At 43.6% G+C, this 27,758-nt stretch overlaps 1 protein-coding gene across 3 annotated transcripts in view; it reads right to left on the reverse strand.

Annotated features, from left to right (window-relative positions):
• Positions 1-18,567: 18,567 nt before the first annotated feature.
• Positions 18,568-27,758, reverse strand: part of LOC134729455 (uncharacterized) — a 151,353-nt gene continuing 142,162 nt past the window's right edge. For all 3 annotated transcript variants that reach the window (XR_010110555.1, XR_010110557.1, XR_010110552.1), the window contains one exon: positions 18,568-19,545. The gene's annotated coding sequence lies outside the window, so the exon portion shown is untranslated. The remainder of the gene's footprint in view (positions 19,546-27,758) is intronic.

The following is a 27,758-nucleotide window of genomic DNA, read 5'->3' on the forward strand; positions in this document are numbered from 1 at the left end:
ATTGACTTTGTGTGTCAGCATCATGCCTGTAATTAATAACGTTGAAACTTCCTCAGTAAATGAAGAGATGTCCTCTATGTGCATCTTCATTTGTGAAAGGCAAAATTTCTCAAGATCTTTGCTCTTTGGGTGATTGCATAGGCAATGGTGACTCATCGCTGTTTTTGATGGATTTCATTGAAAGACTTAGGTTGTTTGTCACGGTATTTCAGGTGAACACAGGTATAAAGCTGGATGCACACAACACCATCCATAGTAATATGTATCTATATATTTCACTTTTTGACATGATTCTTTATGAATATGGTTCATCTGATGCTCATAAGTGTCATATTCATGTGACTGTAGTTAGTAAGCCTGGGTGTTTGTGCTTGCAATAATATGTATGTTGTTATTGCCTATTTTGTTGTATCAAGTGACCTGTGAAGTGTTCTGTTGTGTTTTTATGTTTCTTAAATACATCCTCTTTTTAAAAATGTAAATAAATATCTTTTTTCTTTTTTTTTTCTCGAGACAGAGTCTTGCTCAGTCACCCAGGCTGGAGTGCAGTGGTGCAATCTCGGCTCACTGCAACCTCCACCTCCCAGGTTCAAGCGATTCTCCTGCCTCAGCCTCCTGAGTGGCTGGGATTACACGCACCCACCACTACGCCTGGCTAATTTTTGTATTTTTAGTAGAGATGGGTTTTCACCATGTTGGCCAGGCTGGTCTCCAACTCCTAACCTCATGATCCACCGCCTTGGCCTCCCAAAATGCTGGGATTACAGGCAGGAGCTACTGTGCACGGCCTAATAAATATCTTTTAAATAATTTTTTAAACTAATTTTTTTAAGAATCATGTTTTTGGGATTTTGATCTTTCAGGATTGTGATTTTCAGGGTTTCAACCATCAGATTTACGGCATTCAGGATTCTGTCTTTTGGGATTATAGCCCAAGCCCATTTGTAATCCATTTCTGCTGCCTCTTGGTTTAGTACTTTAACCCTAGCTCATTGTTCAACAAGTAGACATAGATTTAGGAGACAGAACTGAAATGGCACAGACTTGGGTGGTCCTAGGATGCTCACAGCCTGATAGCAGAGGCAAACCAGCAACTCCACAAGCCCCTTGGCTTTCCTGAGGAATGCAGTCAGAGGTCTTTAAAATCCCCAAGTTCACCATTGCGTTTAGACCCCTTCACTCCCCTACCAGCACTAAAAGTCAACTTCCTTTCTGGAGTCCTTTTAGGACAAAGAAACTTATCTTTAACACTTCATGGGAGTTATCCTGTACCGAACAATAGAGAGCCACAAAATAACCAAGCTCATTCCTGCCTTGGGGTCTTTGCACCAGCTGTTTGCTCTGGTAGGAACGTCACCTCCCCTCCATCTTCACATGGCCGGCTCTTGTCATTGAAAGTTTCTTTTCTTAATTTGTTTTTAATTGTGGTAAAATATACATAATATAAAATTTGCCATTTTTACCATTTTTAAGTGTACAAGCCAGTGGCATTAAGTATATTGACAATGTTGTGCAACCCTCACCACTATCTCTTTCCAAAACTTTTTATCACCCCAAACAGAAACTCTGTACCCACTAAGCAATACTCCCCATGCCCTCCCTACCCTCAGCACCTGGTAATTTCTGATCTATTTCCTATCTCTAGGAGTTGTCTATTCTAGATATTTCACATAAGCAGAATCATACAATATTTGTCCTTCTGTGTCAGCTGATTTCACTTAGCATAATGCCCTCAAGGCTCAACCATGTTGTAGCATGCGTCAGCACTTCCTTTCTTTCTTTCTTTTTTTTTGGAGATGGAGTTTCACTCTTGTTGCCCCAGCTGGAGTGCAATGGCGCAATCTCAGCTCACTGCTACCTCCACCTCCAGAGTTCAAGTGATTCTCCTGCCTCAGCCTCCTGAGTAGCTGGGACTACAGGCGTGCGCCACCACACCCAGCTAATTTTGTATTTTTAGTAGAGACGAGGTTTCTCCATGTTGGTCAGGCTGGTCTCAAACTCCCAACCTCAGGTGATCCGCCCACTTTGGCCTCCCAAAGTGCTGCGATTACAGGCATGAGCCACCGTGCCCGACCCTGCACTTCCTTTCTTTTTAACGTTGAGTAATATTCCACTGTATGGAGAGACCACACTTTGTTTATCCATTCATCTGTTGCTGGACATTTGGGTAGTCCCATCGTTTGGCTACTCTGAGTAACACTGCAGGGCTCCCTTCTTTTTTTTTTTTTAATTTAATTTTATTTTAAGTTCCAGGGCACCTATCCAGGATGTGCAGGTTTGTTACATAGGTAAACATGTGCCGTGGTGGTTTGCTGCACCTATCAACCCATCATCTAAGTATTAAGCCCAGCACGCATTAGCTATTTATCCTGATGCTCTCTCCCTCCCCCTGTTTGTTCCCCCAACAGGCCCCAGTGTGTGTTGTTCCCATCCCTGTATCCATATATTTTCATTGCTCAGCTCCCACTTGTAAGTGAGAACGTGCAGTGTTTGGTTTTCTGTTCCTGCATTAGTTTGCTGAGGATAATGGCTTCCAGCTTCATCCATGTGAGGGCTCCCTTCTAATGCTGACTGCTCTCCCTCCTTCCCACTTTCCATCACGTCACTCTGTTTTATTTTCGTCAGTCTTTACCCCTTCAGTCTCCTTCCAAAAGGACAGTCCATGGGAACAGAGAACCTTTTTATTCATCAGTGGATCTCCAACTAGAAGTCCTAGTATGAGGTCTGACACACAGTAGGTACTCAATAAATATTGTTTTTAACAAATGAATTAAAAAAACAACAAAATGCAAAGACTGGGCAGGTAACCAGGCTCACTAACTTGCTAACTAACTCCAGCCCTCCCATTGCAGAGCAATGCATACAGATTCATATCTTAGCAGGATAACCAGTGACTACCTGTCGTGGGTCTTTGGGATGTGATGTATAAAGTACAACTCAAAACGATAAATCATCAAAACCAAGGATCTACCACATCATATGGTTGAAAGTTGCTATAATGCTGATGTGGACAAAGGATCCAGGACACAGAAATGCTAGTGAGTAAAAGAAGTAGGATGAAGAGAAGAAAGAAGCTTTGCATAAGCTCTGTGCCTGGAAGAAAGGGCTGCTCATGTCTTTATACAAGGCGAGAATCTCCAGCATAGCTGACCCAGAGAGGCACGCGAGAACGCAGCCCACCCTGGCAGCTCTGTGTCACCTTCTGCCCGATTTAACAGGGCTCTCTTTATCCCCAAGGATAAGACCACACATCTCTCCAAGAGAGCCTTCTTCCCACTGATCTCCGCCCTGGGGGATTGTAGAAAATTTCAGTCGGTGCACGTTGATCCCATTATTGCTTACTACATGACTATTTCCTGGGGCAGGGAGATTATCCAATTCTGCTCCTTTCCCACACACAGGCATAAAACCATAATATATAATAAATGATGTCAGATGCAGCTCTATCCAGTTCAGCATTCTGTCCTTAACACCAGGAGCAAGGAATATTTTGTGAGCAGCTCTAGTACTTGTTCCACCTGACACAGACGCCACGTCCTGCTCTTTTACCACAAAGTCCCACTGTGTCCCTGAATCCTACTGTCCCATTCTCTACATCATCCCTACTGGTTCCACTCAGCACATGCCCACTGACCTCCTGCAGTGTTCCAGGATCTGTGTTGGGAATGAGAGAGACAATGAGGGATGAGTTATGACCTCCGTCCTCAAGGGCTTCACCAAGAAGCAGGAAAGACAGACAATAAATCAGTTCCCATAAGACACTTGAGTAAGTGCTTAATTAGAGTTTGTTATTACGCTCCAGGGGAATATAAATGAATAAAGAGTGTCAGAGAGCCCTGACATTTTATTTGGACCTTGAAGGTGAGTAGAAGGTCACCAGGGAGTTAGAAGGGTAGGAAGGGAGTCCAGGAAAGAGCAAGTACAGAGGCACCAAAGATTAAATGTATGTGCAGTGAACAGTGTGTTTCTGCATGAGGAAACTGAGGGGCAAGGAGTAGCTGGCAGCAGGACCAGAGAGGCAGACTGGAAGCAAATTGTGAATGGTCTTCTCACGCAGGATACAGGATTTGGACTTCATCTTGTTGCAAACTGAGACCTCGCAGAGGTTTCCAAGCAGAATGTGACTGCAGTGACAATTGAATCTTTGTTAGCCAATCAGATGCACATGTGAAGGAAGGAAAAATGTCAGTGATGCCTCCAAGTATTGGTAGCTTGGCCAATTTAGTGGGAGTAGGAGGAATGCTGAGCACATTGATAGAAAAGGAACAGAGAAGGCAAGAGAAGAAAGGGATGGGAGTGGATGGCACTGCTGCAGAAGAATGTGTAAAGTGAAATAAAGTGGGTTAGCACAGAGACACCAAGAGAGGAAAAGAAGCCAAATGGGGCAATGAAAGAGAAATCTAAGTGGGAAGAGAGCTGGGACAGAACATTGCCTTGGAAGTCCACAAGGTTGAAAATGTGTATTAAGAATCACATGCTTCATAACTGTTGAATAGCCTGAGGCCTGAAGGTGGTGGCAGAATTTCGGAATGAGGAAATCCTTGGTGACTTTAGGAAGTTCATTTTCAGTATAGAGGTGGCAAAAAGAAGATGGATTGACATAGGCTGAGATTTGAATACAAGCAGAGGGAGCAGTGGCTCTCAGCCATGGCTGCACATTAGAGATACTTGGGAAGATTTTGAAAATGCAAACGCCTGGGCCCTAAACCTAAAGATTCTGGTTTAATTGTCCTGGGATAAGGAATAATCATGGGGATTTTTTTTTTTTTTTTGACAGAGTCACCCAGGCTGGAGTGCACTGGCACAATCTCAGCTCACTGCAACCTCCACATTCCGGATTTTAAGTGATTCTCCTGCCTCAGCCTCCCCAGTGGCTGGGATTACAGGCACGCGCCACCATGCCTGGCTAATTTTTGTATTTTTAGTAGAGATGACGTTTCATCATGTTGGCCAGGCTGGTCTCGAACTCCTGACCTCAAGTGATCCACCCTCCTTGGCCTCCCAAAGTGCCGGGATTCTAGGCCTGAGCCACAATGCACACCCAATCATGGAGATTTTTTTTAAAGCTCCCCCATAGGATTCCACTGGGCTGCAAAGGTGAAGGACCAGTGGACGAGTGACTAAGAGAGGAACCTACAAGGCAGATCTTGAAAAGGAAGCAAAGTAGAAAGAAATGGGGGAAAAGCATGTGAAAGGGGAAATGAATACATAATTGTATGTGGTGGGGGAAAGCCCGGAGAAAGAAAGAGACAGTGAAGATGTGAGAGTAGAATAATTTCAGATATAATGATGAAGGAAGTAAAAATATAGACAAATTTAGAAGTAAAAACTTAGAAGGGACATACATGAAATAAATCACTTCTGATGACCTCCATATTCTCTGCAGAGCCTCGGCTGGGAATAGGGGGTGATGGTGGATTGGGTGAAGCAAGGGGAGGTCAGGGCAGCCACTGAAAGGAAAGGGAGAGAAAGTCAACAAGAGATGATTAGAAGATAACTGAGCAGGGTTGGCAGCACAGCTGAGGCTGGGAAGCTCATAAATTTGTAATGGAACCAATTCAGCATGGTTATGTGATTTTTCTGCAGCATTGGAAGGCACAGAGGGAGAAAACAATCAGTTGGATTGACATAGCATTGGGGATGGAAGGGAGGCACAGCTGTGGAAGGAGGACAAGGAGATGGAGGAGATGGGGGCATGGATGAGAGTGCCCTTGCAGGGACGGGTGATTAAATCTAGCTGAGGAAGGGGAGAAGGGCAAGGCCAAGTGAGGTCTGACAGCCTGTAAAATCAAGTGCCAGTTACATCAGAACACATATTTTGGTATAAGGTTTTGTATTTGTAGGTTTTGACTAGATATAAATCAGGGTTCCCCAGAGAAACAGAATCAATAGATATAGATAGATATCGATATAGATACAGATATAGATAGAGAGAAGAATGTTTATAATTAAGAACATTTATAATAAAGAACATTTATAATATATCATGTATATATATGAGTTATTATGACATTATTGTAAAGAACTGGCTCACACAATTAGTGGCTGAGAAGTCCCATGATTGGCCATCTTCAAAGACCCAGGAAAACCAATGGTGTAAATTCCAGTCCGTGTCCAAAGGTCTGAGCACTGATCGTGTCCCAGTCCAAGTGCACAAGACCAATGTCTCAGGCAGAAAGAGAGGGAGAGTTCAACCTTCCTCTGCCTTTTTGTTCTTTCTGGGCCCTCAACAGGATGAGCCATGCCTCCCCTCCCCACATTGGGAGGGGTCTTCTGCTTTACTCAGCCTACCAACTCAAATGCTGATCTCTTCCCTCACAGACACACTCAGAGATAACGTTTAGCCAGATATGTGGGCATCCCATAGTCCTGTCAGGTTAACACACGAAATCAACTATCACAGACTTGATAACAGTAGCTCTCATTGTAACCCTTGGTATTTATGCACCAGTTATCATGCTAACAGCTTTACATGTAGGGTCTCATTTAGTACTCTCTCACTTTGCAGAAGAGTAACTGCAATTCAGAAAAGTCAGATTACTGTGGACTTCTCTGACTCTAAGTCTCAGGCCCATGAATGTATGACCCAAAAGGGTTGCAGAGCTAGACTTCTGAGCATATGGATTTTTCAGGTTGGGTCATCCCAAGTGATGGGGAGGAACAAGGTATAGGAGGTGACAACAGGACTGGATTGGTGAAGTGAATGGAAGCTGAGTCGTTGACAATGAGGAAGTCAGAGCCGTCTGTGGCCAGAGAATGGAATGCTTCAACAACAAGGATGTGAAGTTATGCCAGTGGTCCAGCAGTCAGGGACCTCAGAGATCACAAGGAAAATTTAACTTCCCAGAGGCGGTAACATGAAGAAGAACCAGCCTAAAGCCAACTGGAATAAACGTTTAAAGGCCAGGGAGACTCTGAGACTTGCCAAGAGGTGGCATCTCTCTCTTTGCAGGGTTCTCAGTTGTGCTGAGGGTCCCCAGGACCACCCTCAGGTTCAGTGATTCACTAGAAGGACTCATAAAACTCAGGAAAGCTGTTATATTTATGGCTATGGTTTATTACACTGTAAGGATTCAGATTCAAAATCTGCAAAAATAAAATAAAAATGGCATAGGGTGGCGTACAAGAGAAACCAGACATGAGCTTCCAGTTGTCCTCTCTCAGTGGAAAAACACAGACAGGGCTTAATTGTCTCTGCAATGACACGTGCCTGTGCACAAAATATTACCAGCCAGGGAAGCTCACCCAAGCCTTGGTGTCCAGGATTTCTATGAGGGTCAGTCATATAGACATGGAGCACCCACGTGGTATACAAAGACATTCTTATCAGGCAGAGTATTCCAAGCATTTCAATCACTTACATTCTGATAATGCCTCTTGAGCAGAGAAGAAAGTAAATGGTTCCCTTACACCTAGCATTCTAGGCCATGGACAACACTCAGCTTGTCTTCTCCATGCTGCAGTCCAGTCTAATATTCGTGAGTGCCTCCTGTTTTACAATTCTCAATGAGTAACTCTTTTGTAGAGGGATATTCTATTAGAGATCACCTATGAGAGTTTTGCCTGGGGGCTGCTTTATGCCTACCTTTCCTTGACCAATGGGGAGACCATTCTATTCCAACTGCCATTGGGGAAGGGTGTTACATCAGCAAAAAGGAAAAAGAAAAAAAAATCATGCTTAGATTTCCTTTTCCAAATGAACATTTGAACTTATGGCAGAGACAAAATTTTGACAGGAAAGGGATTTTGGAATTCCAAAGCAGAGCCTAGTAAGACTCAGGGCCTAAAGTTTAGTTAAGCAAAAAGATTTCATGACCAGTCAGAGCCAGCTTTTACCTCCACTCATATTAGATTAAAATCTCTTAAGTAGAAAGAGGGTGAAACTAGGAGTGGTCTGAGAGAAGCCTCTGTGTCCTGATCCTCTGGGGTCAAGTCCATGGTGCTGGGAAGAACCATAAGCCCAAGAGCAGAAGGAACCCACACTTACCTGCTTAGCAGGGCTGAGGCAAATAAGCAAGGTCTGGGAATTCTCCATCTGTATCCTACCATGGAGCCACAGTGATGGAGAATTGGCCTGAAGGGTCCAGGGAAACAGGCTTGACCTCCCAGGCCCCATGCAGTTAAAAAAAGTAGGTCAGATGCTTCCCATTTAATCTTTTTTTTTTTTTTTTTGAGACAGAATCTCACTCTGTCATCCAGGCTGGAGTGCAGTGGCACCATCTTAGTTCACTGCAATCTCCACCCCCCAGGATCACGCAATTCTCGTGCCTCAGCCCCCTGAGTATCTGGGATTACAGGTGTGTGGCATCATGCCTGGCTAATTTTTGTGTTTTTAGTAGAAACAGGTTTTTGCCATGTTGACCAGGCTGGTCTCAAACTCCTGGCCTCAAGTGATCTGCCTGCCTCGGCCTCCCAAAATGTTGGGATTATAGGCATGAGCCACTGCACCTGGACTCCCATTCGATTTTTAGGGTTGATGAGCCCTAATGTCCCCTTGTTGTCTTGTGAGGCTGCAAAGTGAACTTTATGGACTAACCACCAGGGAAAAGATGAAAACTTGGATATCGCAAAGGACATCAGCAAAGATGGGCATTGACAACAGAGCCAATGGGAATGAGGATGTGGTAGAGATGCAGAAGAGAAGATGTGATGGCCAAGAATCAGAAACCATTCCCAACAGCTTCCCAGTAGTCAAGTCTCCTCAAAATTAAATACAATTGTGGAGGGAGGAGGAAAAGGGGGAGCTGTGATCTGATTGAGAAAAATCTTGAATTAATTAGTTTTCCTAAAACGGCTAAGATTAAACATTCACTGTCAGTGACATGGAGCTGGAGGTAGAAATCAAATTCAGTTATGGAAATAAAAAGAGAATTGTCTTTTATTTTGCAAACCTGAGTTTGAGGTCTAGGAAATGAGCACTTGCCACATTTTAAACTCTTGAAAGTTCAGAGATGGGAGGATAGGTAACATCATTGGTAGTAGCAGGAGCAGCAGGAATTTTTTCATGCTATGTATATAGATGTCACTTTCTCCAAATCGAAATTTGGGATGCATTGTTCTGACCATGGAGCACATCTGTAAGGGACTGCCTTCAAAAACATCAACAGTGTGTGCCTAGGATATCTTGTTTCTGCATCAAGAGCATAACCATTCCTGAGCAGGCAGATATAGTGACCGTGCATTTCAAAAGGGAAGATGTGTACAACTTCTAGATGTGTGAAATTGTCTCAGAGATGCAGACTGGGCCCAAAACTGTTGGAATATCTGAAACAATTCATGGAATAAATTCAAACTCCCTAGTATGGAAAACAAAGCTTTTCAGTCTGTGGCCTTGCTTTCCTGACCCACCTCTCTGAGGCTTTCCAGCGGCACTCTGGTCACGATGAGCACTGGAAAGCCTCTAAACCTGCTGTGTGCACCTGCTTCGGGGATTTTGCACAGCCCATTCCCTTTGCTTGAATTGTCATCCCCACCCTTGTTGTTCTGGCTACTCCTATTTATCCTTCATGTCTCAAATTGAAATTACCTCTTTGTCTTAATCAGTTTGGGCTACTATTTAAAAAAAAAATACCATAAACTGGATTGCTTAGAAACTATAGAAACTTGTTGCTCACAGTTCTGGAGATTGGGAAGTCCAAGATCAGTGTGCTGGAAGATTCAACGTCTGGTGAAAGCCCCCTTCCTGATTCACCAACAGTGCCTTCTGGCTATGTCCTTACATGGTGGAAAGGATGAGGGGTCTACTTCAGACCTCACTTATAAGGGAACTAATCCCATTTATGAGGGCTCTGCCTTCCTGACCTAATCATCTCCTAGAGGATCCACTTCCTAATGCTTTGGGGATTAAGATTTCAACATATATTTGACTTCCTCTCATTATTGGGTATACACCCAAAGAAATATAAACTGTTCCATTATAAAGACACATGCACGTGTATGTTCATTGCAGCAGTACTCATAATAGCAAAGACATGGAATCAACCTAAATGCTCATTAATGGTAGACTGGATAAAGAAAATGTAGTACATATATACCATGGAATACTATACAGCCATAAAAAAGAATGAGATCATGTCCTTTGCAGGGATATGGATGAAGCTGGAGGCTATTATCCTTAGCAAACTAATTCAGGAACAGAAAACCAAGTACCACATGTTCTCACTTATAAGTGGGAGCTAAATGATGAGAACACATGGACACATAGAGGGGAACAACACACACTGGGAACTACCCTAGTGTGGAGGGTGGGAGGAGGGAGAGACTCAGGAAAAATAACTAATGGGTACTAAGCTTAATACCTGTGTGATGAAATAATCTGTACAACAAACTCCTGTGGAAAAAGTTTACCTCTGTAACAAACATGTGCATTTGCCCCTGAATATAAAATAAAAGTTAAAAAAATTTTTTTAACAAAAAAAGATTTCCACATATGAATTCTGAAGAGACACAAACATGCGGACCATAGCACTCTTTCAGAAAGCCTTCCCAAATTTTCCCAAACTGGTTTTATTGCCCTTCCCATGAACTCCCATGGGATCCTGAGTTTTCCCTGGCTGAGCAGAACTTAGAAGAATGTATTTAATTGTCCATCTACTTATCCATCTCCCTCACTAGACTGTCAGCTACTTGAGGTGTATCTTGATCATCATCACATTCCCAGAGCCTAATGCTGCCCATGGCAACAAGATTGTGCCCAATAAATACTTATTACCTCAACAGGGTTAATGACTCATAGAGAAGGAATAGCTTTGACCTGAACCACTTTAGAAAATCCAGGCTTACCAGCCCACTTCCCAAAGGGAAATGGCCCCCAGCAAATAGACATCAGAATCAGGGTTGTGGCCAAATAATTTTTCTTCACTTATTCCCTGGCAGAAATTAACACCCTGAGCAGCAGTGTGATACTTCTTATTCTTGGAGGAAGAGAAATCCCCCAGGGTAGTTAACCCAAATCAACAGGTGCACAGCCGCTGTCTCTGGAGGGTCTGTTTGTGCTGGTGCCAGAAGGCAGAACCTCAGCATCCCCATTCCTGAAGCTACTTTTCAGAGACTGGGCTGTTGGGGTTGACTGTGTGGGCACTCCCCAGGGGCTCGTTCTCTGCTCCGGGGCTTTTGTTATGAATGTCCTGAACAGAAAGACTCACTGGAAACCTTTCCGATGGAGGCTCTATGCCGGGCACTCACAGACAGCATATGATTTAATCCTCACAAAAACACTGAGAGATAAAACCATTACTCTCAGATTTATAGAGATAAAAACTGAGGCTCAGAGCGGTTAAATAACTCACTTGAAGATCACAGCTAGTCAGAGGGTAAGTTGTTCTTGAGAAAAATAAATAAACAACCTCCATCATGTGGCTGTTCTGTTTTTACACTGCTATGGCAAAAAAACATTCAATACCCCACTACCTGTTTCAAAAGCTTCCGGTGACGACAACACACACACACACACACACACACACACACACACACACACACACCATTAAGAGTCCAGCAGGTGATAATTGGTGTTGCTACAGCATGAAAGAAAAAAGGGAACTGTGAAACTCTCCACTATCCTGGGAAAGAATCGGGCGTTTTATACTTTGTTAACCATGGTATAAGGTAAAGATTTAAGCAATAGTTTTCCAGGCTTCTGATTTAAGTTTAAAATGTTCAGGAAGAGCAGAATGTGTCAGTTAGTTAGCTCTTTGCCTTTTTTTTTTTTTTTTGAGATTATGTAAGCTGTTTACTCTCACAAATACTCAGGTGAGTTTGAGTGCTGTTCACTGGCTCACCCATCGATATTTCATGCAGTCATTAATCGTTCACAGATTATTTATCCTCTGCACATGCCCTCTAATGTTCCTTTATCTTAGTTGGTTGGCTTGAGTTATAAGTTCCAATGCCTACGAGAAGCAGACCCATAATATAGAAATTAAGAGTCCCCACCATCCCCATTTAACATAGCACTGGAAGTCCTAGCCAGAGAAATCAGGCAAGAGAAATAAATAAAAGGCATTCAAATAGGAAAAGAAGAAGTCAAGCTATCTTTGCTGATGATATGATTCTATGCCTAGAAAACCCTAAAGACTGTGCCAAAAGGCCCTAGAGCTCATAAATGACTTTGGTAAAGTTTCAGGATGCAAAATCAATGTACAAAAATCAGTAGCATTTCTATACACCAATAACATTCAAGCTGAGAGCCAAATCAAGAACACATTCCCACTTACAAAAGCCACAAAAGAATAAAATACTTAGGAATATAGTCAACTAAAGAGGTGAAAAATCTCTACAAAGAGACTTACAAAACACTGCCAAAAGAAATCACAGACTACACAAATAAATGTAAAAACATCCCAAGCTAATGGATTGGAAGAATCAACATCATTAAAAATGACCATACCGCCCAAAGCAATTTACAGGTCCAACACTATTCCAAACTGTCAAAGTCATTTTTCACAGAATTAGAAAAAACTATTCTAAAATTCACACGAAACCAAAAAAGAGCCTGACCATACTGCCCCAAGTAATCTACCGATTCAATGCTATTCCTATCAAGTGACCGATGTCATTTTTTACAGAATTAGCACAAAAAAATTCTAAACTTCATCTGGAACCAAAACATAGCACAAACAGCCAAGGAAATGCTAATCAAAAAGAACAAAGCTGGAGGCATCACGCTACCCAACTTCAAACTATACTATAAGGCAACAGTAATCAAAACAGCATGATACAGGTACAAAAATAGACACATAGACCAATGGAACAGAATAGAGAACTCAGAAATAAAGCTGCACACCTACAACTACCTGATCTTTGACAAAGTTTAGAAAAATGAGCAATAGGGAAGGGACTCCCTATTCAATAAATGGTGCTGGGATAACTGGCTAGCCATATGCAGAAGAATGAAACTGGACCTCTACCTTTCACCACATACAAAAATTAACTCAAGATGGACTAAAGACTTAAAGGTAAGACCTCAAACTGTAAGAATCCTAGAAGAAAACCTAGGAAACACCATTCTGGACATTAGCCTTGGGAAAGAATTTATGACTAAGTCCTCAAAAGCAATTGCAACAAAAACAAAAATTGACAATTGGGACCTAATGAAACTAAAGAGCTACACAGCAAAAGAAATTACCAACAGAGTAAACAGACAACCTACGCAATGGGAGAAAATACTTACAAACTATGCATCCAACAAAGGTCAAATATCCAGAATCTATGAGGAACTTAAATAAATCAACAAGCAGAAAACAAATAACATCCTTAAAAAGTGGGCAACGGACATGGACAGACACTTCTCAAAAGAAGACAAACAAGCAGCCAACAAACATATGGAAAAATGCTCATTATCATTAATCAACAGATTAATGCAAGTCAAAACCACAGTGAGATAGCATCTCACATGAGTCAGAACGGCCATTATTAAAAAGTCAACAAACAGCAGATGCTGGAGAGGCTGTGGAGAAAGGAAAATGCTTATACATTGTTGGTGGGAATGTAAATTAGTTCAGCCACTGTGGAAAGCAGTTTGCAGACTTCTCAAAGAACTTAAAACAGAACTACCATTTGACCTAGTAATACCATTACTGGATGTATATTCAAAAGAAATAAATCATTCTACCAAAAAGACACAAGGACATACCATCCTGAACATGCCTGATCTCATCTGATCTCAGAAGCTAAGCAGGGTCAGGCCTGGTTAGTACTTGGACAGGTGACACATGCACGTGTATGTTCATCACAGCACTATTCACAATAGCAAAGACAGGGAATCAACACCAGTGCCCATCAATGACAGTTTGGATAAATAAAATGTGATACATATACATCATGGAATGCTATGCAGCCATAAAAAAGAACAAAACCATGTCCTTTGAAGCAACATGGATGCAACTGGAGGCTGTTATCCTAAGCGAATTAATGAAGGAACAGAAAAACAAATACTGCATGGGAACTAAACAATGGGTATTCATGGACATAAAGAAGGGAACAATAAACACTGGGAACCACTAGAGGGGAAAGAGAGGGAGGCAAAGATTGAAAAACTACCTATTGGCTACTATGTTCACTATCTGCATGATGGGATCAATCATACCTAAACCTTAACATCATGCAACATGTCCAAGTAACAAACCTGAACATGTACCCCCTGATTCTAAAATAAAAGTTGAAAAAGAAATACATAACCACCTATGGGTGTTCCTAAGCAGAAAATAGAATCTCGCATTTATTTTGGCACCTAAAAAAAAACTGGGCTGAGTGCGGTGGCTCATGCCTGTAATCCCAGCACTTTGGGAGGCTGAGGCGGGCAGATCGCCTGAGGTCAGGAGTTCAAGACCAGCCTGGCCAACATGGTGAAACCCTATCTAAAAATACAAAAAATTAGCTGGGCGTGGTGGTGGGTGCCAGTAATCCCAGCTACTTAGGAGGCTGAGACAGAAGAATCACTTGAACCTGGGAGGCAGAGGTTGCAGTGAGCCGAGATCACACCATTGCACTCTGGCCTGGGCAACAAGAGCGAAATTCCGTCTCAAAAAAAAAAAAAAAAAAAATTAGTAGTCCCAAGAGGCTTACTTGGAGGGATATGTAATGACTTAAAGTATGTACTCCATCTGCAGGGGGCGCCATGACTCAACTCCAGCCAATGGTTGCTATGTAGAATGTCAGAGTTCCTGTGCCTGGGTCTTTTTATATTCCTCCGCCCACCAAAAAAAAAAAAAAAAAAAAAAAAAAAAAAGTCATTAATCTGTAATTTTGCATGAAATTTCCTGATTTGCAAAACACTATGTGATCCAAACAGCATATGCCTGTGGGTAATTTTCTATCCAGTCTGTGACTCCTGTATGACCATCTGCAACAGACCCTAGGATCCAGGTCTTGAATTAGCTCATCAGATTGCTGAACAGCACAGCCCATAATCTAAGAGCAGACAGCCCTGAGCAGGTGAGGATGGGCAGCTGTGGGGCACAGTGGCAGGAAAGTTCTGTGTCTGATGAAGTCTCAAGCATTGAGCCAAGGAAGAAAGGAACTATCCGTCCTGTCAGAAAACTACAATGCTCAACAAGTCTTTGTGGTCTCAATTTTAACATTTTTGGTTATCACTGCAACAGTAGCATCTGTTCAGGCAATATGAGACAGGACTCTGGGAACATTATGTGACACCTTTTATCTCAGCTCTGGGTGAGGTGAACTGCAAGTACAACTATTTACAAGCAAGACAATCACAGGTACAGAGGTGTGCCAACATGCTCGGTGAAATTCAGAGGGAATCTGACCAAGAGCTTCGACAGATTTCCAAAAGGGTAGTGTGAGGTGTTAGAAGAAGCAGAGCCGATAGGAAAACTCATAACAGCATGTTCCTCCTCAGAAGCATCTTTTGTTTATTTGGCAAGGATGCAGCGAGAGCTTGGCTAGACCCCAGGGATATGCCAGTGAACCACACTGACCATGTTCATCAGTGGAAGTCAAAGTCAAGAGGAGGCCCCTGAGTTCTGCACTGTCCAGGCAAGATCACCCTTCACCCAGCCCTGCCATTCAGACAGCAGGACTCCCTAAACTCATCCCTCAGTATCCTGCCTTTCATCCCCTAAACCTCTGTGAACCCCGTAATCTGACTACCCCCAACTTCCCAAACCCACCCACTGGGTCACTGGAATGCATGATCTATTATCAGCAAAATCTCTTTATCTTCAATTGTGACTGTAAACATTCCCCTCACCTTTCTGTCCTCACAGAATAAGGGGGCCATCAAGAGCAGAATGTGATGGAAAAATAGTTATACTAATAACAAACATTTATATGTGCAACCACTGTCCCAAGTCTAGTGCAAGCACAGCTCCTATATCTATTGCCTGAACTTCACAACAATTCCGTAAGCCCATTACCATTCTATCTTTTGATGAGGAAACAGAAGCACAAAGAGGTCGATTAATTAACCCAAGATCACAGAATTGAGAAGTAGTGCATTAGAAACACAGGACTTGAATCGAGACAGTTGGAGCCCAAACCCTGTGTATGTAACCACTGTGATATACAGTAGTACAGAATGGTCTGTGGTCAAAGACACAACTCCAGGAAGCAGCAACAGAGGCAACAACAGGGAGGAAGCATTAGGAGGGCTCCGCATCCACTGGGTTCCAGAACTAGCCCCTAAGAAAATCTCAAAGCTCCCTGCAAAGACACCATTTCCCCTGCTGTCCTCTGAAAAGGCAGCTGATTTTTTCATTCCCATACCCCTTGTTCCACTGGGCCTGGAGGTGAGGCAGGGCTCCTTTTTGCCCGTTACTCCTTTTTGCCCGTTACTGATCTTCCATACCACTGCCCCCAACACTCCCGGTTTTAAGGGTCATGCGGCCATACTGAACAACCCACTACCCTCCTTGTCATAGTCAACTATTGAGCCCTGTGTCATTCCCCTCCTTTCTACAAGATCCCGGCACCTGGGTCATGGTCACCCTCTCCAATACTACCTCAGCTGTGATTCTCAGTGATTTTGCTTTCCATAGAGAAATCCCTGCAAAGCCCTGGACTGCCCATTCCATGACCTCCTCTTTTCTGGGGATTGTTTTCCTCCATCCTAACTCATCCACTCTCCCTTATAGTCATACCCTAGACCTTTTTACACAAGTAACTGCACTCTGTTATCTCAATTCTAAGAATCCTACTTTCCAACCACCACTTCTCATTTTCAGTTTGCCAATTCCAAAAATTATTGACCCCTCTATAAACTAAATACATGATTATATCTAAATATATGGTCAATACATGGTTGTACTGTCCCTCAACTCCTCCATTGCCTCACTCTTCTTATCCAGCTTCCATTCAAGTAGGTGCTGTTACCATTACTCCCCAGAACATACTCCAGCTCCTTTTTTCCTCACTCCCTAATTCTCACCTAGGAAAAAAAAACCCTCAACCCTTATTAAATCTCACTCTCTAACTATTCTGAACCTTTATCCAAGCAGCTGAACTTAGTGGGAGAAAAATATGCAAGCATATTGACTGGCCTATTTCAAATGCATGAGATCCTACCTCAAGGGGCCCAAATGCTACCTTCCAATCCTACTCCATTTCGCAAGTCATCCATTCATATGCTTTTCTGCCTAGTGTGATTGGAGAAAATCCAATTAAGAGACTAAACTATTATTTTGTAACTTCTTTCTCCTCCTCACTCTGGACTAAGAAAATAGAAGCAATCAGAAGAAAATGTTGCAGGCTTCCACCAAGACATCTACCACCCTCAGGGCATTTGTCCTAGAAGCTCTGCATTCCCACTCAACATCACAGATGAACTGAAAGCTCTAATGCCAGCCCTTCTGCTTGAACCCTAGGTCCTCATTCTCTTTTTCAATAACAAGGTCATTGATCGGTCAGCCACGCTGTCTCCTGCACCATCAAATTTTCTCTCTCTTCTTGACCTTTTCCATCCAATGCAAAACACAAATCCTTTGCTGACCCTTTACCTACTTCTAGTTCCCACTCATTTCTCTGCTCTCCTTTGCAGAATGGTCTCCAATTTCTGACCTCTTTTTCCATCTTGAACTCAATCCTTTTGGGCTTTTTTGCCCATCACCTCACCAAAACAGCCCTTATCTAGGTTTCCAATACCTCCATGTTACAAAGCCCAATCATCAATTCTCGGTCTTCATCTTACTCAGTCTCTCAGAAACTTTTGACAATTTTTGTCCCTACCTTCTTCCTGAAAGTCTTTTATGATTTGCCTCCAGGATGCTCTTTTCTCTAGAGTCTCCTTCTACATCACTGGCCACTCCTTCTTGGTTGTTTCTCCTGGTCCCTGCTCAGATCTCAGACGTCTGAACATCAATGGCCCCAGACCCAGCCCTCGGCTTTCTTTTCCTGGTCTACCCTCCTCACTAGAGACCTCTCTAAGACCTCATTCAGGCTCATGGTGTTAAATGCAATTTACACTGATGGCTCCCAGGTTTATCTCTCCTGCTAGACCTCTCTCCTGAATTCCACATGCCTCAACCCAACTTTACATCTCAGCTGGATTCTTAATACACATCTCAAACTTTAAACGAACAAAACCCAACTCCTGAGTCACATACCTCCCATTCACATACCTCCCAATTCTCTCTCTCTCTCTCTCTCTCTGTCTCTCTCTCTCTCTTTCTGTCTTTCTCCCCTTGCTCAAAAACAGCTTCCCGTCGCACTCAGAGTAAAAGCTAGGGCCACCTGCTACCTCTCTGATTTCATCTTCCACCACTCTCACATGGGATTATTCTGCAACAGTTGCATTGGTCTTCTTGCTGTTCCTTGAACATACCAAACATGTTCCAGCCCTCAAAACCTTTGCACTTTCCATTTTCTCTTCTTTAAATGCCCCTCCTCCCAGAGAGCTTCATAATATGGTCCTTCACTGCTTTCAGTCTCCATTTTCATGCAACCTGATTTGAGAGACTTTTTCTGACAGCTGTGTTAGGTAGCAATTCCCTTTGTCCCCATCCTGGAACCAGAATGGGAGTTCTGGGTGAGCAGGTTGTATCTGAAGGGCTTAAAACAGTACCTAGGATGTGTATAGGTAATTTGTAGCTATTTGTGGTAAGCTCCTGTCCTTTCGGAGCTCACACTTTAGTAAGACAGACAAACATTGAATAATTAATGACACATATAATTAATCCTATTGCTGAAATATGTTGTGAAGAATAATTATAGGCCAGGCATGGTGGCTCATGCCTGAAATCCCAACACTTTGGGAGGCTAAGGCGGGTGGGTTACCTGAGGTCAGGAGTTCGAGACCAGCCTGGCCAACATGGTGAAACCCCGCTTCTACTAGAAACACAAAAATTAGCCGGGTGTGGTGGCATGTGCCTGTAATCCCAGGTACTCAGGAGCCTGAGGTGGGAAAATCGCTTGAACCTGGGTGGAGGAGGTTGCAGTGAGTGAAGATCACACCACTGCACTTCAGGATAGGCAGCAGAGTGAGACTCCCTCTCAAATAAAAAAAAAAAAGAATTACAGAGTAAATTTAGGGTATACGAGTAGCATATTCAAGGATGTTACATGAAAAGGAATATGACTTCCAGACCCTAAGCTATGGGAACTCTCTAACTCCTTAAGGATCAGAGTTACGTGTCTCTTAGAAAAAAAAGGATGACATAGACATATCCAAATTGACTTGTCCTAGGAATTTCCAATTCTCTAGCATTTATTTATCCAAATATCTCTGCCTCCACTTTTAGCCACATGTAAAGCATCCTCAAGGTAGGTGGCAGAGCAGAGGAGATACCCTGTATGTCCAACCCTTTAGTGATAGAGAGTTTTCAGTTTGCTCAGAGGCCACTGTACCTCCATAGCTTCCAGTATCCTGTGCTTGGACTGTGCCTTCCGTGTATCAACTTAAAGATGCAAGTAGACACATGAGACAAGAGGTTCCATTGCATTTGGTGGCACCTTCTACACTATAGACATAGTGAGAGCTTGATCAGTGATGGATGGGTGGATGGATGGAGGTGTGGACAGGTAGGGATAAAGTGAGGAAGACATCAGATCATCCAGGTTTTCCTCACGCTGGTTCCTCAGGTTCCTTGCCATTCCCTGTGGAACAAGAAGACAAATTCAAGAAGAATCTATGCCAGCCTGGTGGTTAGATCCTCAATTCCCATACCTTGGAGTTGTAATGCCATGGAAAAGAACTTTCCACCAACACCCTCACCAACCAGCATCCTTCAGCCTTTTTTGGGACCATGGTGGTTAGGACATCATCTTGAATCAAGCTTCCTATCCTGGAGCCCAAAGGTGGCTCCTTGTGCAGTTGGTCATTATCATCACCTGTCATCATAGGCTTTTTGAGTCAGTTCCTTGACCTCATCTTTTCCACTGATTTTTTTCCTCCATCCTAACTCAGCCACTCCCTCTATAGTCGTATCCCAGATTCATTTTATAGAACAGGCAGGGGGAAAATGAAGGTCAGAAAAGGTAAAGTGAAATGCTCAAGGTCAACATCAAGAATTAATGAGAAAGGTGGGACTTGATTCAAAGTTGCCAATCCCTCAACAGCACTGCAACACCCTCTAGGAAATGTGCTCTGTATCCAGCCCCCGCCCCTGGTACTTTGCATGCAAAGTTGCTGCTAGGGGATGAGCCAGGTTCCCAGTGAACAACCAACCCTTGGTCCTTCCGCCGGGGCTGAGCCCAAGTTAAGCAGACACTGAGCTGGGAAAGGGCGGGGAGAGGAGATTCTGCTCTGCTTCTAGATCATACTCCTTCCCAAAAAGATTGCAAAAAGAAAGCAACTTAAAGCCAGTATCCGTCCAGCCCTTAAGCCAAAAGTTATGTGTTTCCCCGGGGGATGGAGTATAAAATAGCTGCTGGATGTGCACCACGTTTATCTTGTTCTCTGTGCCCCCGGAGTGTGCTGTTTACTTTCTCACTGGAGGTGCAATTATTTAATGAGGTGCTGAAGCCTGGGGAAGATTGCACATTTTAATCAAAGCACCAGAGGAGCAAGTCTACATGACTTTACAAAATGTATTTGAGGCAAATTTTGCACAGCAATGTCTGGATATCAGGTAATTAAGTGAAAAGGGAAATAACTTCCCAAGGGGTGTAAACAAACACACCAAGTCAGTCTCATTTCAGTGTTATGCTGAGTGGGGAAAATGGATTTCGGAGTGGACCGTGGACTGCAACTGGGCTGCTTCCTCCAATGTCAAAACAGGCTTTGTGAGGCTGGGAGCTGCAGGGCCATGGTGCCTCCTACAGGTTGAGGGGAAAAAACAACCCTCAGAGAAAGTCTTGTCGAATTTCTTCAGTTAGAGGAGGAAGAGGAAGCCTGAAGCCTGGAAGGGCAAAGTGACTTCCTCAAGGTCGCATGGCTGTTTAGGGGAGAAGCAAAGACCAGACTGGTTTTCTGACCCTCAGTCCTGTGTTGCTTCCAGTCCACCAGGCCAATGCTACCCAAATGTCAGCTACTGGGAACAACAAAAGAAATAATAATAACAACCCAGTGACATCTAAAATAATGAGAGCTAACATGTATAAGTGTGTGTGCCAGGTGCTATGTCTTGTATGATGTCTCCATTTCTCATTAGATAGCTCCCCAAGACCCCAGGAAGAAGACACTATTATCCTCAGTCTAGAGGTGAGAAAACAGAAGCAGAACATTTAAGAAACCAGCCCAACGTTACAAGTAGAAAGTGTCATAGAGCAAGTGCCAGACACAGATGCCCTGATATCCCATGGTTCCACAGTCTCTGAGCTTCCAGACCCTTCCCCAGGTCCCTAAGACTTCAGAAGCACAAGCCTAGAAACCTCCATCTCCAGGGTCCTGCTACTAAATCTGTTACTACATTTACCAAGTGATATCTCTTTGGGACCACACCAATCCTGATGAGTAACTCAGTCTTTTTCTCAGTTCCATGATAGCAAAACCAAAACAAAGCTGGAGGAAACAAAATGCAAGATGCATTTGCAAGTGTGGTTACTTAGGAGTCATGAGGGAGGGTCCCAGAGAACACCTTCCAGCCATCTCCTGAAAACAACCTTTTAGACATTTTCTTCCAAATTCCAGGGGTTTCTTTCCGGCTTTCTCATAGGCATTTCTTGCTCTTTCTCCTGCTTGGGTCTGGGCTATGGTTCAGCTTTCCAGTTCTTATCTTTCCCCTTATTCCACTTCTTCTATCTCCTTTGTCTCTTTCCTGCATTGTGAGGAAAAAATAAACAATTCATTTCACTGGACACCCATGCCTTCAGGGTCTCTCACCTTCTGCCCTGAGGAGCTTATCAAGATATTTTCTTGGACAGAGGCAATCTCCTTGTTGGACCGGGATTCTGGAACTAGCTGCTAAGAAAATGCATTATTCACTTTGTGACACCAATAAATATGAGGTCTCCACTTCTTTTTTTTATGCCCACATATATGTTTACTTGCACAGCATATGGTTTCTGCAGGATAATTCACATTTGGGACCCCAGAAGTTGAGCATCTTTGTTTATTATGTTTCCCCTGAACTTGTTCTTTCTTGAATTTCACCCTCAAGGCATCATAATGATGCAAACACATACTGGCTGAGGCGGAAGGATGTCCACCTGCCTCCTGACTCCAACCCCTCAAAAACAGCTCTCTCAGAGAGCACACATAGTAGAAGCTCCTTGAGAATAGGGTCCTTGGTTGGCTAAATTCTGTATCCCCAGAACCTAATACTGTATATGGCCTGCATACAAAAGGCACTCATTCATTCTACATACATTTATTGAGTGCCTGTTATGATCAAGGCCCTATATTTTAGGTTTTGAAGATATATAAATAAAGAAAATATAGTCCCTAAACTCAAAGTTGGGTCTATATCAGAGGTTCTTGAACTTTTGCAGATATGGGTCCCAGTAAGAAATTGGTAAAAGCCTTAGATCATCTTTCCAGAAAATATACAGTATTTTGGCATACAATCCATGGTAGATAGCAGCAATGGCCCTAATTCTTCTCTCTTTTCTGAATGATGCCCTTGGCCACGCAGCATGGCCAACCTTCCCTCTGTGAGTAGGGGGGCCTTCCCCACCACTTGACTTTGAGCTCATCCATGTAACTTGCTTTGGTCAAAGGGATGTTAGTGGGAATGAACAATGCAGAAGCTGATGAAACAGGCTTGCATTTTGGGGCCTGATCTTTTGCATTTCCACCACCATTATGAGAAGGACCTCCTGGGTTAGCCTTCTAGTCCAGAAGGGAGATGGGAAGCATGTGGAACACGGCTCAGTTGCCACAGCAAGGGCCAATCTCCATCAGCCAGCAGTCAGGTAATCCCAGATGTGTAAACAAGCCCATCCAAGAGTGGCAGGACCCCTGCCTGGCTGAATTCCAGCTGACTCTAGACACATAACAAATATTCACTTACTATGGGCCACTGAGGTTTTGTGGTTGCTCTTATTCTGTATTATTGTGGCAGTAAGTAAATAATACAAAATTTTTGAGGGCATATCATGGATAGCCTAAAGGTCCAAATACCCCAAGTTGAGAACCCCTGATCTTTTAGGGGATACGGAGAAGGATTCGTGAATTACAGCATAGTAGAAAGAATAACAATGGGGTAAAAGCAAGCACCTAACAAGCTCTTGTTTTGCACAGGAGGTGATGTCCAATCTAAAATCTGAAGAATAGGCAGGAATAGATCAACTTAAGATGGAGAAGAAACTGTTCCAGAAGTGGAAATTAGCAAGCGCAAAAACAATAAAATCAGAGAAAGCGTGGTCGGTTAGTTATTTTGATGGGACTGCAAGCATTTTAGTTGCTCTTCAAACAGGTAGCTCTTCAAAAATTGAGAAAGGAGTCCTAAATACTTCCAATATCTAAAGATGCTGACATATTTTTAAAACGAAGGTATGCTAAAAAAGAGCACAAAAATAATGATACAACTTACGTATACCATTATTCGTAAGAACGAATAAACTGTTTTAACATTGGGAGGGATATAATGATCGTATGCGTGGCCTTATTTGAATGCAACATTAAATGCCTAATCATGTTCTTCATAAATGTGAGAACTGGGACTGGTGGCCTTCCTGTCCCCACACCCCAATCCAGTCTAAAATAGAGGGTGTGAAGACAGAGGGGGTGTTAGTGAGAGCTGAGACTCAATAATGTCTTGTTCAACTGAGTTGAAATGAAGTGAATAATTTTCAGATTTCAACAAGAAGAAAATGCACCCTGGCTTAGTAAGAGTCCTCTCCATTCATCTGCTCATGGGCAGCATAAACTGGAAAGCCCTCAACTCCAACTACAGAGTTTGGTGCACAGACCCCCATCTTGGCCATCTTGATTCCCAAGAGGCCCCCAGCCACTCCACCGGCCCCACGCAATCGGTCCAAGTTGCCCACTAGCCCACGGCGAGGTGATGATGGTGTCACACCACCACCTAGTGGCCACTCCTGTGAAATCGTATTCTCCTTAACCTCTGGGATTTACAAGCTCGCCCAGGTGAGTCTTCTGCTTGGGAAAGGACTACCAGTGACTGGGAGGACCTAGAGTTCCTCTCTCTCAATATACTAAGGGTGATATAAAGTGTTTTGCCCAAATCCCAGCATGTAACACTGAGAGCTTAGTAACCGCAATGAACATTACCATTGTTATTGCCATGATACTGTAGAAATTCCTGAGTCTCTTTGAAATTAATTGGGCTGCCGGAAAATGAGATTTTTCAAAGATAATTAAGAATCCATTTCTACTTTAATTTCATTCAATAAACAGGTACTAAATGTTTAATATATGCCAGCACTGTGCTGGTAACTGGGACAGCGTGAAGAAGATATAAAAATGGCTAAGATGCAGTCCCTGCTCTAAGACATTTCCAGTCCAGAAGGAGAAGTAGGCACGTAAACAGCCAGCTCTCAAGTGCTAAATAGAGACACAGCCGGAGTGCTGGCTATGACAGCGCGGAAGCAGCAGTGATTCATTTAGACGCCTGTGGTTTCCCTTAATTCTCAAAATAAAATCCTGGTCCTTACTATGGTCTTGCAGGGTCTGGCGGGGCTGCCTCTCTACGCTGCTTCTGGGCCTCTCTCCAGAACCTTGGAGAGCTCCTGGCCTCAAAGAAGGAAAGGAAATTTCTTGAGATTGCAGAATAGGCAAAAGGCCGCGGGGGTGGGGGGTTGGGGGTTGCAGATGCTGTTTCTGGAGTCAAGGTTCTAGCTCTATGACCTTGGACAAGACACTTAATCTCTCTGTGTCTTATTAGCCTCATGGTGGAAAGGACGATGTTAATAACAGCACCTACCTCCTGGGGTCATTGTGAGGATTCAAAGACTTTATATTACAATGTAAGGCACTTAGTCTCTGAGGCATGGTAAATCTTCCTCTTTTTTTTTAAGACATGGTCTTTTTCTGTCTTCTGTCACCCAGGCTGAAATGCATGGCACGATCATGGCTCACTGCAGCCTCAACTTCTTGGCCTCAAGCAAGTGGCCTCCCAAGTAGCTGGGTCTACAGGTGCTCACCACCACGCCCTGCTAAATTTTTTGTATTTTGTAGAGACAGGTTTTCCCCATGTTGCTCCGGCTAGTCTCTAACTCCTGAGCTCAAGCAATCAGCCTGCCTTGGCTTCCCAAAGTGCTGGGATTACAGGCGTGAGCCACTGCACCTGGCCTAGATCCTCCATATTTTTATTACCAGCTGTACTCTGCAAAAACCTCCTGGGCTCTCCATGAGATGCAGATCCAACTTCGTAGACATTCAAGCTTTTGTGTTGTTGTTGTTAAAGCTTGGTCTATCCTGTTTAAAGCTTTGCTTTCATATGTGATTCAGCACTTCCCACGCATCCACTGAGTGCATTTGGAATTGGAGGTGCAGAAGAAGGTGCCTGGCAAGCTCCCTTTTTTCTTTTCTTCTTGATTTGTCCCCTTCATCATCCTGTGTGACTCTAAACCCTTTAGAGGCCTACACTGGCCTGTGGCCCAGCAGCAAGGACACGAGGAGGGGAGATTCTGCTCCCATTGCTCACGTGACAATGTTCTGACTCATTCCTGTGCTGGTGACCTCTATGAGGGAGGATCCTGACGGAGGTGGTGTATTTGGCTAATATGGAAAGCTGTTCAGCCTTGCACTGCTCACCCTTGACTCTTTTCTTTTCTTTTCTTTTCTTTTGAGACAGAGTCTCACTCTGTTGCCCAGGCTAGAGTGCAGTGGCGCAATCTCAGCTCACTGCAACCTCCACCTCCCAGGTTCAAGTGATTCTCCTGCCTCAGTCTCCTGAATACCTGAGATTACAGGTGTGCACCACCACACCCGGCTAATTTTTGTATTTTTAGCAGAGACGGGGTTTCACCATGTTGGTCAGGCTGGTCTCAAACTCTTGACCTCATGATCCACCCACCTCGGCCTCCCAAAGTGCTGGGATTACAGGCATGAGCCGCCGCACCCGGCCCTTTGACTCCTTTCTAAAGAAGATCTCTGGAGGCGAACCATGTGGCCCTTTGTCCACCAGTTTATGTTCACCCTCTTCTCCAGGCCACCATCCTGTTGTCCAGTCTGCTAGACTGGGGGATCCACGTGGGCAGGACCTGTCCATCACCTCTGTAGAGTCAGTTCTGGGTACAGTGCCTGGCGTATGTGTGTCTTCAACAAGTGCTCGTGGTGTTTGCAATATTTTCCCTTCCCAGCATCAGGAAATAGATGGGATGAATATTTATGATCACTATCTGATGTCCTTAGACAAAGGGAGGAGAGGGACCAAAAGGTCCACTCTGCATCTTTGGGGGGTGTAGGTATACAATAACTGCAAGTCCCTATTAGGGCCTCAGCACTCAGAGAGGCTGCTGGCCTGCTCTTATGATAAATATGCCTCTAAAAATATATTGGGAAAAATTCATCTCTTTGTATCCCAGTGAACCAAAGGGAAGTGAAACAGGTCATTAAAATGAGACTTTTTGTCATCTCAGAGTTTCAGCTGTCACCCCAAAGCTAAAAACAATGAGTGCCAAGTAGACGCCCACTGAAATGCTGAACCACATGTGTAGGCTTGGCGAAGGGCATTGCCAAAAGCTACTGCTGCTTTCAATAGATGTGCACCCGTCTCCAGGCTATGGAGGAAAAAGCCGAGACTCACAGGAGGTTAAAGAGATGCAAAGGATTAGATCTTTGAAGAGAGATATTGGTGTTTTGTATGGGTTGCTCTCCACACATGTGTGAGAGCAAGCTTCGGGTCCAACACCTCAGGTCAGAGAAAGGACAGGACTTAAGGAGAACTATCGAGGCTCCCTGAAGCCTGGGTGGCAGCCAGGCTCATTCCTAAAGAGTCTACAGGTAATAGGCAACAGCTGAATACAGAGGCTGCCAAAGATGCAAGCTGCACTTACACTGAGCGTGGGGGAAGGAGCCTGTGATGGGTGGTCCAGGAAAGAACCAGCCATGGCCCTTCTAGAAAAAGACCCTGTCCGACATATACACCATGGAATACTATGCGGCCATAAAAAGGAATGAGACCATGTCCTTTGCAGGGACATGGATGAGGCTGGAAGCCATCATTCTCAGCAAACTAACACAGGAACAGAAAGCCAAACACCACATGTTCTCACTCATAAGTGGGGGTTGAACAATGAGAACACATGGACACAGGGAGGGGAACAACACACACCAGGGCCTGTTGGGGGGTGAGGGGCAAGGGGAGGGAACATAGAGGATGGGTCAATAGAGGCAGCAAACCACCGTGGCACACGTATACCTATGTAACAAGCCTGCATGTCCTGCACATGTGTCCTGGAACTTAAAGTAAAATAAAAAATAAAAAGAAAGAAAGAAAAAGACCCTGTCTGAATATGCCCAACAGTAAAAATGTTTAAATAGTTTTATTGAGACATAATAGATTTACAAAGAACTGCACGTACTTAAAGGATGCAATTTGATACATGCACAAAACTGTCTCCATAATCAAGATAAGGAACTCATCCATCACCCCCAGAAACGTCCTTCTAGTCCTTTAGCATCCATCCCTCCCACCCTTCCCTTTGCCTCATTAAAAAGCAATCACCGCTCTGCTCTCTGTCACTGTAAATCAGTGCATATTTTTGAGCATTTTATAGAAATGGAATCAGACAGTATGCATGCTTTTTTTTGTCCGCCTTCTTTCACTCAGCGTGATTATTTTTAGATGCAACCATGTTGTCGTATCAATAGTTCACTCCTTTTTATCGCTGAGTGGTACTCCAGCATGGGAATGTACAACGATTTGTTTCTTCATTCATCCGCTGATGGGCATTTGGGATGTAGGTGGTGGGAATTTGACTAATTATCTTCTGCTCTCTTATTTTTAGAAATATTCTGT

Source organism: Pan paniscus, chromosome 19 (assembly GCF_029289425.2).
Source record: "Pan paniscus chromosome 19, NHGRI_mPanPan1-v2.0_pri, whole genome shotgun sequence".
Classification (NCBI taxonomy): Eukaryota; Metazoa; Chordata; class Mammalia; order Primates; family Hominidae; genus Pan; species Pan paniscus.